We start from the raw sequence: 11,195 nt of genomic DNA, 5'->3' as shown, positions 1-11,195 counted from the left end.
CTTGTCACCTACCCACTGAACCAAGCATCGGTGCATTGTAGACGGGATGCAACAATTGGCATGAATCCAATCTCTCCCCAGCAGTAGATTGTAGGCAGCTTTTCCACTGATCACAAAGAAGGTTGTCGGCAAGGTTTTGCTACCGATGGTCAACTCAACGCAAATTTCCCCCTTAACCGGAGACACATTTCCTTCAAAGTCTTTTAGAATCATATCAGTCTTGGTCAAATCCTGATCTCCTTTTCCAAGCTTTCGATAGACTGCATACGGTATGATGTTGATAGCAGCGCCACCATCAATTAATATCTTGGTCATTGGCTGACCATCAACTCTCCCTTTGACAAATAGAGCTTTAAGATGTTGTCTTTCATTATCGGCAGGCTTTTCGAAGATAGCTGTCATCGGATCCAGAGCCAACTGAGCTATCTGGTCGGAAAACTCCAACTCCTCGTCATCACTAGATGGCGCAATGAATTCCATCGGCAACATAAATACCATGTGAACACCTGCCGATGGCCCTTTACCCTTAGGATCTGATTGTTGATGATCCCCAGACTGCCAGAGTTTTCACCCTTGCTTAGCTCTTGTCGTCTTTCGCGCTGCAGTCTCCTTTTCTGTGTCTTGGTTAACCCTTCTGGACACTAGGGGGGAAGTGGTGACTGCCTTGCCGATGGACGATGATGTTCCCTTGACTCCATCCGATAGGTATTAGCATCCCTCCAAAATATGAACTCATCGGGAACTCGTGCATTAGCCATCTCCTCAAGCTCTTCCTGATTCCTGGGAAAATATTCAACACGATCACCAAGCCTATCGTGCGCACTGAGTCTGCGCCCCATGCGATCATGAACTGACGCTTCCCCCTAATCGGCCCATTAAATCGCCGATCATCATCGTGATAGCTCCGATCGGATCTGTCATACCGATCATAACCATTGCACTCAGGGCAATCTCTAACAGTGGGCAACTTGATGTTCTGCTCCAAGCAATGGATAAATAATGGGCAGTTCCAGTGATCTCTATGCCGATTCCACTCCTGTTAGCGTCTTTCTTCATCCCGATGATAGTCTTCTTGCTGAGGCCGATACCGATCTTCACATTGCTGCCAAGTCTCCCGAGGCCTTCTATGAGTGATCACAATACCAGATCGGGGAGGCCTTCCTGAGTTATCACAATACCAGATCCTTTGGCATCGGCAGCAGTAATTTGATGCTGAGGATCTACCGATGCATTCCTCTCAGCTGCTTCCGATGTCAAGACCTTGGTTTTTCTCTTAGCATCTAACATATTTGTTGGGAAAGGATGTTGATCGATCTTCATCGGCTTCTGAGCTTTGGAACTATCGAATTTGATTCTGCCAGATTCAATAGCCGATTGCAGCTGTTGTCTAAAAACTTTGCACTGATTGGTGCTGTGAGAGGTTGCATTATGCCACTTGCAGTATTTCATCTTCTTCAACTCTTCAGTCGGTGGAATTACATGACTGGGTGACAATTTGATCTGACCTTCCTGAAGTAGAAAGTCAAATATCCTATCAGCTTTGGTGATATCAAATGTGAACTTCTCTGGCTCTTTATGCCCAAAAGGAAAAGACATCGGCTTTTTATTCTTGACCCACTCTGCCAAGCCGATGACTGGCTCTTCATCAGAATCTGAGCTTGCTGCCTCATCAACAAATGACACCTTTTTGTTCCAAGCCCTCTTAGGTTCAAAGGGCTTAATATCCTAGTCGGAAATCCTCTAGACCAAGTGACTTAGGCTCTCGAACTCTTGAGAAGCATATTTGTCCCTAATATGTGGCAACAAACCCTGGAAAGCCAAATCGGCTAGCTGCCGATCGTCCAAAACCAGACTATAGCATTTATTCTTGACCTCCCACAACCTCTGCACAAAACTTTTAACCAATTCATCATTACGCTGTTTCAATCTGACCAAATCGGTAATCTTCTTCTCATGGACTCCAGAAAAGAAGTACTTGTGGAACTGCTTCTCCAGATCGGCCCAAGTAATCACTGAATTAGGAGGCAATGATATAAACCAAGTAAAAGCCGATCGAGATAAACATGATGAAAACAGTCGAACCCTCAATTCATCCCTGTTAGCAGCTTCCCCACATTGGATGATAAACCAGTTAACATGCTCCATAGTCGATGTATCATCCTGTCCAGAAAACTTAGTGAAATCTGGCACCTTGTACCGATTTGGAAGTGGAATTAAATCATATGCAGAAGGATACGGTGTCCGATAAGAATAAGTGTTGACTTTGGGTTTTATCCCAAATTGGTCCCTCATTACTTCAGCAATCTTATCGGCCCAATAAGCTTCGACATCTTGCCGATGAGGTGGTTGTGGATCTGGCGCCTGCTGATACACTTCCACGTGTCGCTGAGGCGCACGATCTACATGGAACATGGGGTTGAACGTCTGACCACCAAACTGTTGACCAAGATTCATCGGCTGGTTGGGCAACCCTTGATTCTGGACCCCGGGTTGGATCTGGCATTGTTGAAATCCTAAAGCCTGAAGATTCTGTTGAGGCATTTGTGGAAAGACTAACTGCCCCGTCCATCCACTGTTAGCATTCATTGGCATGAACCCTGCCGATGGCTGAGGATTGGGCATCATCATTGAATTGCCAAACCCTGGTTGTGTCATGAACCTCTGCTGCATCAGCATTGAATCTGCCGATGCGTTAGGCATCTGAAACATTGGAGCTTGAGAATTCCCAGTGTAAGGTCTTGCAGTAGTAGTTGTAGTATACTGGGGACTCTGATTCATCGGCAAATTTGGAGGTGCCGATGCCATAGGAGCCTTGCCTCTCATGTCAGCCGTCTGAGATGTTCCAGGAGCCTTCAACATCATCTCTAGGGGCATACCATAACCCCACCAGTTGGGAGGAACGGACCCCAACATTGCCGATGCCAATTGATCTGTGGTAAGTTTGATCTGCTCATATGAAGTTGATGGATTGGTCGGCATCGGTGTGGACTGCGCATTAGTGACTCCTAACATACTTGGAGGAACAACTGTTTCGGCGCCCGCAGCGGCTGTAGCAGCCGATGGAGCTGTGACAACTGGTGACCCCGGCTGATGATGAGAAGGACCAACATAATTTGGTGACAACTGTCCTTCTTTGAAAGTTCTAGCCACAGTATTGAAAACCGTATTGGACAGCACACCAGCTTGATTGATCAAGGCACGATTAACAGCACTATCAACCATGTCTTGAAGTTTTCTAGGATTGGCTTCAAAAGTAACCTGCCGAGGCATCAGCAGTGCTTCCTTCTGGATCACCTCACCACTCCTGTTTATGCGGAAGGACTTTAAACATTGCTGCTTGTAATCATCCATGGCTTTCGCAATAGCTTGCTTCTGCTCATCTCTAAGATTGGCTTCCGTCACGGGGATGACGTTCTCCAAGTCGAACTCGGTAGTCGACATGTTGATCTTGGTCTTGATTTTGTCCCACCGAGCGTGCCAAAAGATGTGTTGGTGCAAAAGTAGATCTGCAAACACAAAGGGCTAATACCCGATTTAAACGTTAAGGCGTGCCAGCCGATTTGACCTTACTATCGGCAAAGATGATAACTCGAATACTTTGGTCCCGACAACAGCGATGCGCCCGGATGTCACGGCCAAGAGGTATTCATGCGAAACTCGAGAATACGCCGAGCTTAAGTCGATGAACTCCTAAGAACTCATAATAAAAAGGAAAATATGACGAAGTCGTCGAAAAGTAGATGCTGGAATATGAGTAAAAAACTTGTGTTTGATTGATTGATAGATATCTCATTACAAGGCCCTAGGGTCTACATTTATACCCTACTCAAAGAGCTACAATCAGACACGACTAGGACTCGAATTCCAAATTAAACGGAATCCATATACAAAACGAATTTAAATATCTATGGAAAATATAAAACTATCCTCCCGTGACAAACCGGGACACCACCATAGATCAATCGGCAACCTTCCTGTTCTCCTTCCGAGTCATCGGCAGACTTCTCATCATAGCCATCGGCAAAGACTAACGCTGACCATCGGCACGAACACGTCACCACTTCTGGACTTAGTCACATTCAACTATCTCTTCATCGGCAACCACCCTCATCGGCAACTCCCCTGCAGACCAGTTACTGTTGCCCCATCTTGCCGATCTATACTTTATCGATCCTTGGGTACGTGTCCAAAAACGGTGTCAACAGGGTTTCATCTGATAGATTTCCATGAGTTTTGGTGTTTATCTATTTCTGGAGGGGGTTATCAGGAAATACGAAGGAAAGGCCCACACGTCGGGTTTACATAGAGAATTAATGTGTGCGGTAATTTTCCATAATCAGGAAGACTCTAGAAGCAACTCGACCGAAGCGGAGCCGTGACGGGCCTAGGACCAGGGCGCCCGCCCTTGATCCTAGGGCGCCCGCCGTGGTACAAGCACCAATCATAGATTGGAGTACACCATTACAAAGATCTCGTCGAGCTAACCGAAATGCATATATTATTTGCTATATTTGGAGTTCAAAATCAAGAGATATTAATAAAAGAAGGACTCCACATAAAAGAGCTACGGAATTAATTGGGCCCAAATCAGATTTTGGTCCATTAAGGCCTATGTGCATTTTAATGAGATATGGTGGAAAGTTTAGTACCACATCGCCTGGTGAACCAAAAACGCACAAAGGAGGAGGACTATATAAGCAAGGCCCCTGGCCCCTGGAGGAGAACATATCATTATAGAGTTGAGAGGTGCCCTCGAAGGATAACCTTTCCTCTATAGAGAATTAGGGCTAGACATTCCAATGTAGTAGATTAGTTCTAGTCGGGAGTTAGGGAGAGCGGAGCTGTGCTTCGGTTCTGGAGAAGTCTTCAGAGTTTTGGTATGTCTTTATTGTAAGACTTATGCTTTAATATATTTATCTTCTCTATTTACTTTTATGCCTTTATTATTATCGAGTAGTGTAGTTGTTATATTTTGGCATAGGATCTCCGTTCGCATCGAGTGCTCTAGTTATTCATGGTAATTAGAGTAGTAATCGTTAGTGTAGACGTGGTGTCTATACTAGAGGTTATCTGAGGTTGCACCCAGTCCTGCGGATTGTTGTGGTAGCCCTAGGGTAGTGACAGCCCTAACGGTCGATGTATTCCACCTCGTTTGGATCGGTGTTTGTAGGACCATAGTCAGAGCTTCCCAGCCCCCTTCCAGTTCTCTTTCAGTGGTTGGTGTTCTGATGTCCCAAAGTGCTAATATGTGATTGCTATATCTATTCATTCTTTGTTATCATAGAACTGAAGTAATAGAGAAGTATACAGGAACCTAGGTCTCACCCGTTGTCCTCCCGCTATGGCTATCTACGCATTTATCATAGAATTCTCACCTTTATATTATTACCTATCATATATCATTTACCCCTACTTTAGTCTACTTGGTTTATTAAATTAGTAGATGCATGATAGTAAGTTATCAGATTCTTTGACCTTAGCTTCCCAGTGGTAAAATATAAATAACAATACCTGGAATACTCCCGGTAAAATGCTACGATGATGTTCTGTGCGCTTGCGGAATTTTTCTTATTCTTATTACACTTAACGAATGTCAACAGTCCTAATATGGCTAGCCTATTTGAAAATTTTACAAAACACTAGAGCACCAGTATAACAAATGGTGTAAAGCATTTTGCTCTACCTCTACAAGTGTTGCAAGCCAACTGTCCAACAATTCTAGTTTCTATGATTATTATTCACACAAAAGCTAAGTCACTACAAGCTACACAAGTGAACTAAGTTACACAAGGCAAAGCTAGCAACTAAAACTAATTACGCTACTTTGTGGGAATATAAATGGAGAGGATGTGATCTTTATACTACTATGAAGGGGATGAACCAATCATTGATATATGAACAATCAATCACTAGGAGAATGCCAATAAATTACAATCGAGACACTGATTTTTCTCTTGAGGTTCACATGCTTGCCGGCACGCTAGTCCCCACTGTGTCAACCAACACTCGGTGGTTTAGCGGCTAAGAGGTGTAGCACAAACCTCATCCTCACTAAGACACCATAAGAACCTACTCACAAGTGAGGTAGCTCAATGACACGAGCAATCCACTAGAGTTACCTTTTGACTCTTCATCGGGGAAGCTACAAGACCCCTCACAATCACCAGGAGATGGCCACGAACAATCACCAACTCGTGACATTCCTCCTTTGCTACTCCAAGCCATCTAGGTGGCGGCAACCACCATGATTAACAAGCTCTATAGCCACAACGATCCCCAAGTGCCACTAGATGCAATTACTCTTGCAAATATACTTGGAATCACTCCCAATCTCACTATGATGATGAATCAATGATGGAGATGTCTGGTAGGTGTTTGCTTAGGCTGACAAGGATGTCAAGTATGTCAAAGTGCCAAAAGGGACACTAAGAGTTGGCCAAACACTATTTATAGGACCCCTAAAGAAATAGAGTTGTTGGCTCTCACGCAAGATACGGGACCACCGGACGCTCCGGTGCAATTGACCAGAGGCAGCCCCCAGCGTCTGGTGCTCGGATTGCTACAATGTGTCCACTACCTTTGAATGTCATGTGTTAGATCTCAATGGTTAAATTCACACTAGATGCATCGACCAAACTCGGCACCCAGCATCTGGTCGCTACACAGAGAGTTCCAAAACATGATTTTCAACATCGAACATGTCTGGTGCCTAGTGACCAGATGCAACTCAGCGTCTGGTGCTTCCTCACCTTGCACATTCACGCCAAGTCTTGCAGATTGAATACTAAATAGTGTTAAGCTAGCATCTGGTGCCTACATATGATGTTCTTAGATACTAACCGGACGTGTGAGTCACTGCATTTGGTGCTGAACCCTAGGTTATACTCTGTGTGCAGAACTGACCGGATGCATGCTAGTGTTCGATGCTCACACCTCCTAGTGAGTGTTTCTTAGCAACTATCATATGACTTCGCCACCTTTTCAAATTTGCCTCGGGCGCAGTGGAAAATAAGCATTTCATGTCCACAAAAACACCTTTTCAATAGAGAGGATCTCAAACCCCTCTCCACCCTTCAAACTCCACATCCTTTGCAAATGCACCAACACCACCTTGTGCAAACCATTATGTGCATGGGTGTTAGCATTTTCACAAACATTTTCTTCAAAGGAGTTGAGTTTGCTCACTAGGTTGTAAATGCTTGCACATGATTAACAACACCTAATGACACTTGATAGACCACTTAGCCAAAAATTACCCTCTCTATAGTATGGCTATCTATCCTAAATGGATCACACTCTTTATGGTGTTTGATCACCACCAAAACCCTAAGAAATACCTTTGCCTTAATCTGCATGGGGTTTTGTTTTTCTCTTTCTTCTTTTCTAAGTTGAGCACTTGATCATCTTGTGCTCATCAACACTATCACCATGTCCTTTAGGCTCCACTACTTAGCATGTACCAACCTTGTCTAGTGTATACATACTTAGCATAGATGTTAGAATTTTGGGTTTCATTGATCAATTATCCAAAACCAAACTTGGGCTTTAAATGTGCACCATCTCTCTATCCCAAAAGCTATAAATATTTGTACCAAGAGATGTACCAAAAGGTATTAAAAATGGTTCATGACTGCACCATGCCCATCAGTTCTGGTTTGGTGCACAATAGAACCAGGATCTTTCTTGTTCATTTGATTTTTTTCTTCTTCTTTGTAGGTGGCTCTACAGTAGAAGTGGCATTTTTCTTTTTTGGTCGATTCTTGCACTTGGACCTTCCTTGTTTTGTTGCTTTGGTGAGGACAACTAGTCTTGAAGTGGGCCAATGGTTGTTGTTGATGAACGATGTAGAAGGGAGAGGCTCATGATCAGGTGTCAGGTTAATAGGATTTGTTACATGTCATAAAATAAAGAAGACAATGGTGGGAAACATTATTACAATGCAAGCTAAAAAAAGACAATGGTTAGGTACAAGTTATTCTCGTGTGACAAGATCTAGTTATTGGAATGCCATTGGTTGCACAGTGGGCTACTTTCTCAGTTGTTGTTTCAACCTGATGCATGTCTTCTTGTGTGGACAATTGTTGACATTTACTACCGTCATCACTAAAAATAAAGATAAACCCTAGCCCTAGCAACAACACCAGAAATGCATGGTAAATAATTACCTTGTCAAATAGCAACTAACCACTCTAACATTCCTAATCATGAAGTAGGTCATCATCCCTAATTACATTGCTAGGAATTTAATATAGATTCACATGCTCTACTCCAACTAGACAGAGAATAAAAGATATGAATATAATAATAAACTAAATGGGTTCTGCAAGCGGACAGATAATTATACGGTTGTAGCATTTTACCTAATAAAGTATCCAGGTTGTCGATTTATATTTATACCACTTAGAAGGCCAAGGGTTAAACTATAATCTATTATATTGATAAGAAACTATATTGGATGAAGAAATGATATTACCCAAGTCGTATAATCTACTCATAACAGGCAGAGGTGACAAGATAAATATAGATAAATAATAGTGAATGCATAATCATCAAGTATCATAACCAAGGATAATCATCAGAGCATCTACTAGTCATAATCATAGTTAGCTAATGGATAAACTAGGGAGTTGAATCTAAGGTAATTCTATAACTACGGCAATGAATAACTCTAATTAGTGCAATTACATCTAGAAATCATCATTAAGTCAACCCTATATCATAATTACATGTAAAGAGGCATCAACTAATGAGGGTATTAAGACACAAGGTTCACCTCCTTCACGACCGCGCCCATGCATGTCCTACGTACGGAGGGTGTACTACAGAGGATCCAACACAACTGTCACCTACGCGGTCTACCACACATCCTGGTACGTTGTTGACGGTCCTTAATGCTCATATTTAACCGTTAACTAATCATGGAAAAAGACCTATATGCAACCAACATCCAAAATTAGGGTCTCAACTGATAGAATTCCACGAGTTTTGGTGTTTGTCTATTTCTACAGGGGGTTATCAGGAAACATGGAGGAACGGCCCACACATCGGGTTTACATTGAGATATTAACATGTGCGGCAAATTTCTATCATCTAGAAGACTCTAGAAGCCACGGGAACGAACGGGAGGCCGAGCGGGCCCAGGGACTCGGCGCCCGCCCTCCCCCCTTGGGCGCCCGCCTAGGTATCTCGGCCAATCAGGTCCGCCTCGTGGATCATGCTCCACCGACCTAAGGGATTAAGGAAAACCGTGCGAATAAGGTCGGATTCATCCGACGGCCCACATTCATTTGGAGGGGCTATATAAGCAGGCCCCTGGCCCCTGGAGGAGATATCTCTTCTACAAAATCAAAGCTAGGGTTTCAATTATTTATCCAAGTAGAGAGGATCCCTCTAGTTCATCTAGTTCTATTTCTAGTTCATCTAGTTCGAGTTCTAGTTAGTTCTAGTTGTAATCTAGAAAATAGGGAGAGAGAAGAGGAGAGCGGAGGAGGAGCCGGGTCTGTTGGATCTTCCTCAACATTGTACTTTTCCAGCAACTAGTTCGTTCTTCATCGTTCTCCAAGTTCTTCAATTCATAATTCCTGAGTTCTTTAATTGCTTTTATTTACATTCAAGTTATTTATTGGATTCCTGCTTGCATCAAGTGCTCTAGTCTTTGCAACGCTAGTGTAGTAATTAATAGATTAGACGTGGTGTTTAGTCTTGCAATTACCTGGAATTACACCCAATCATGCGGATTGTTGTGGTAGCCCTAGGGTAGTGACAGCCCTATCAGTCGACGTATTCCACCTCGTTTGGATAGGTGTTTGTAGGACCGTAGTCAGAGCTTCCTAGCCCCCTTCTCATCTCTTTATATGGTTAGTGTTCTGATGTCCCGAAATAAATAATCTTTGAAGTAATTCTTTATTCTTAGATCAACTAGACAACTCTCAAGAAACTTCCTCTCTTCCCACCAAAAATAATTATATAGTTATCCTTGGGTGATCTTGAATCTTAATTAGTACACTCACGTTTCCTGTGGAAAAACGATACTCTAGAATACTCCTAGGTGAAAGCTACATCGGTATCCGTGCGCTTGCGGATTTTTCTATTTGCGTTTAAAATACCCAAGAAGCTTTCTGGCGCCGTTGCCAGGGAACGGTAGCTGTGCTAGTTTTGAACCAAGTTGTCTGTGTATACTTTCTCTTTTCCTTTTTTACCACACTCACCTTACCATACCATATGGATTTCACTCCTATCTATAAATTCTTTGCTCCAAAGGGCGAGTTATTAGAGCCACCACCATCATCACATCCAATTCTTACAGATGGCTACGACCTCGGCCCTGATCTAGTAGCCATGATTCAGGAGCAACCCTTCTCTGGGCAAGTAGATGAAGATCTATACACCCACCTTAAAGAATTCGAGCAGTTGTGCTCTTGCCGATCTATTTCCAGCATGACACAAGAAACCCTTAAATGGAAATTATTTCTGTTCTCCCTTTTGGGAAGAGCAAAAAAGTGGTATGCTCATTCTGTAGGAGGCGTTAATGGAAATTAGGATGAACTTTGGGACAACTTTTGTCTCGCTTTCTTCCCACTTTTTCGAATCACTGACCTTAGAATCGAAATTCTTACATTCAAACATAGAGAGAAGGAAACTTTAGGAGCAGCTTGGGCTAGGTTCACAAGCATTACCAATTCTGGTCCAAACCTTTCCCTGGCTGACCATGTACTGTACTACCACTTTTATCGTGGTCTAAACAAGGAGGCTGCTCTTCACCTTGACATTGCTTCAAGAGGCTCATTCGCACACAAACTCAAAGATGAGGGGAGAGCTATCCTAGAGAGAATCCTTGAAAATACCCCTTACATAGGCATTTATGATGAGTTTCCTGAAGAAGAAAAAGAAGTCGAGCCTGATCCTAAACCAAAAAATGAGGAACTTGTAACCGAGTTAGAAATTCCACCTGACCCATCTATTAATTTGGTTGTAGAAAAACCTTTAGGGATGATGAACCACCACCTTTAGAGCATCCCTTTGAATTCGAGGAAGATCTTTTTGAAGATTATGGAAACACCTCGAATTTTCCTATACAAACACGACCTCTAGCAGGGACCACTCAATCCGTTCTAAGAGTAGAATCTATTGACATAGTACACATCAAAAACCTTTCGGCTATTCTGAGTTATGAATGGCTAACAGAAGCAGAGCTG

This window comes from Sorghum bicolor, chromosome 7 (assembly GCF_000003195.3).
Source record: "Sorghum bicolor cultivar BTx623 chromosome 7, Sorghum_bicolor_NCBIv3, whole genome shotgun sequence".
In the NCBI taxonomy this organism is placed as follows: Eukaryota; Viridiplantae; Streptophyta; class Magnoliopsida; order Poales; family Poaceae; genus Sorghum; species Sorghum bicolor.
This window is presented reverse-complemented; position numbering follows the sequence as displayed.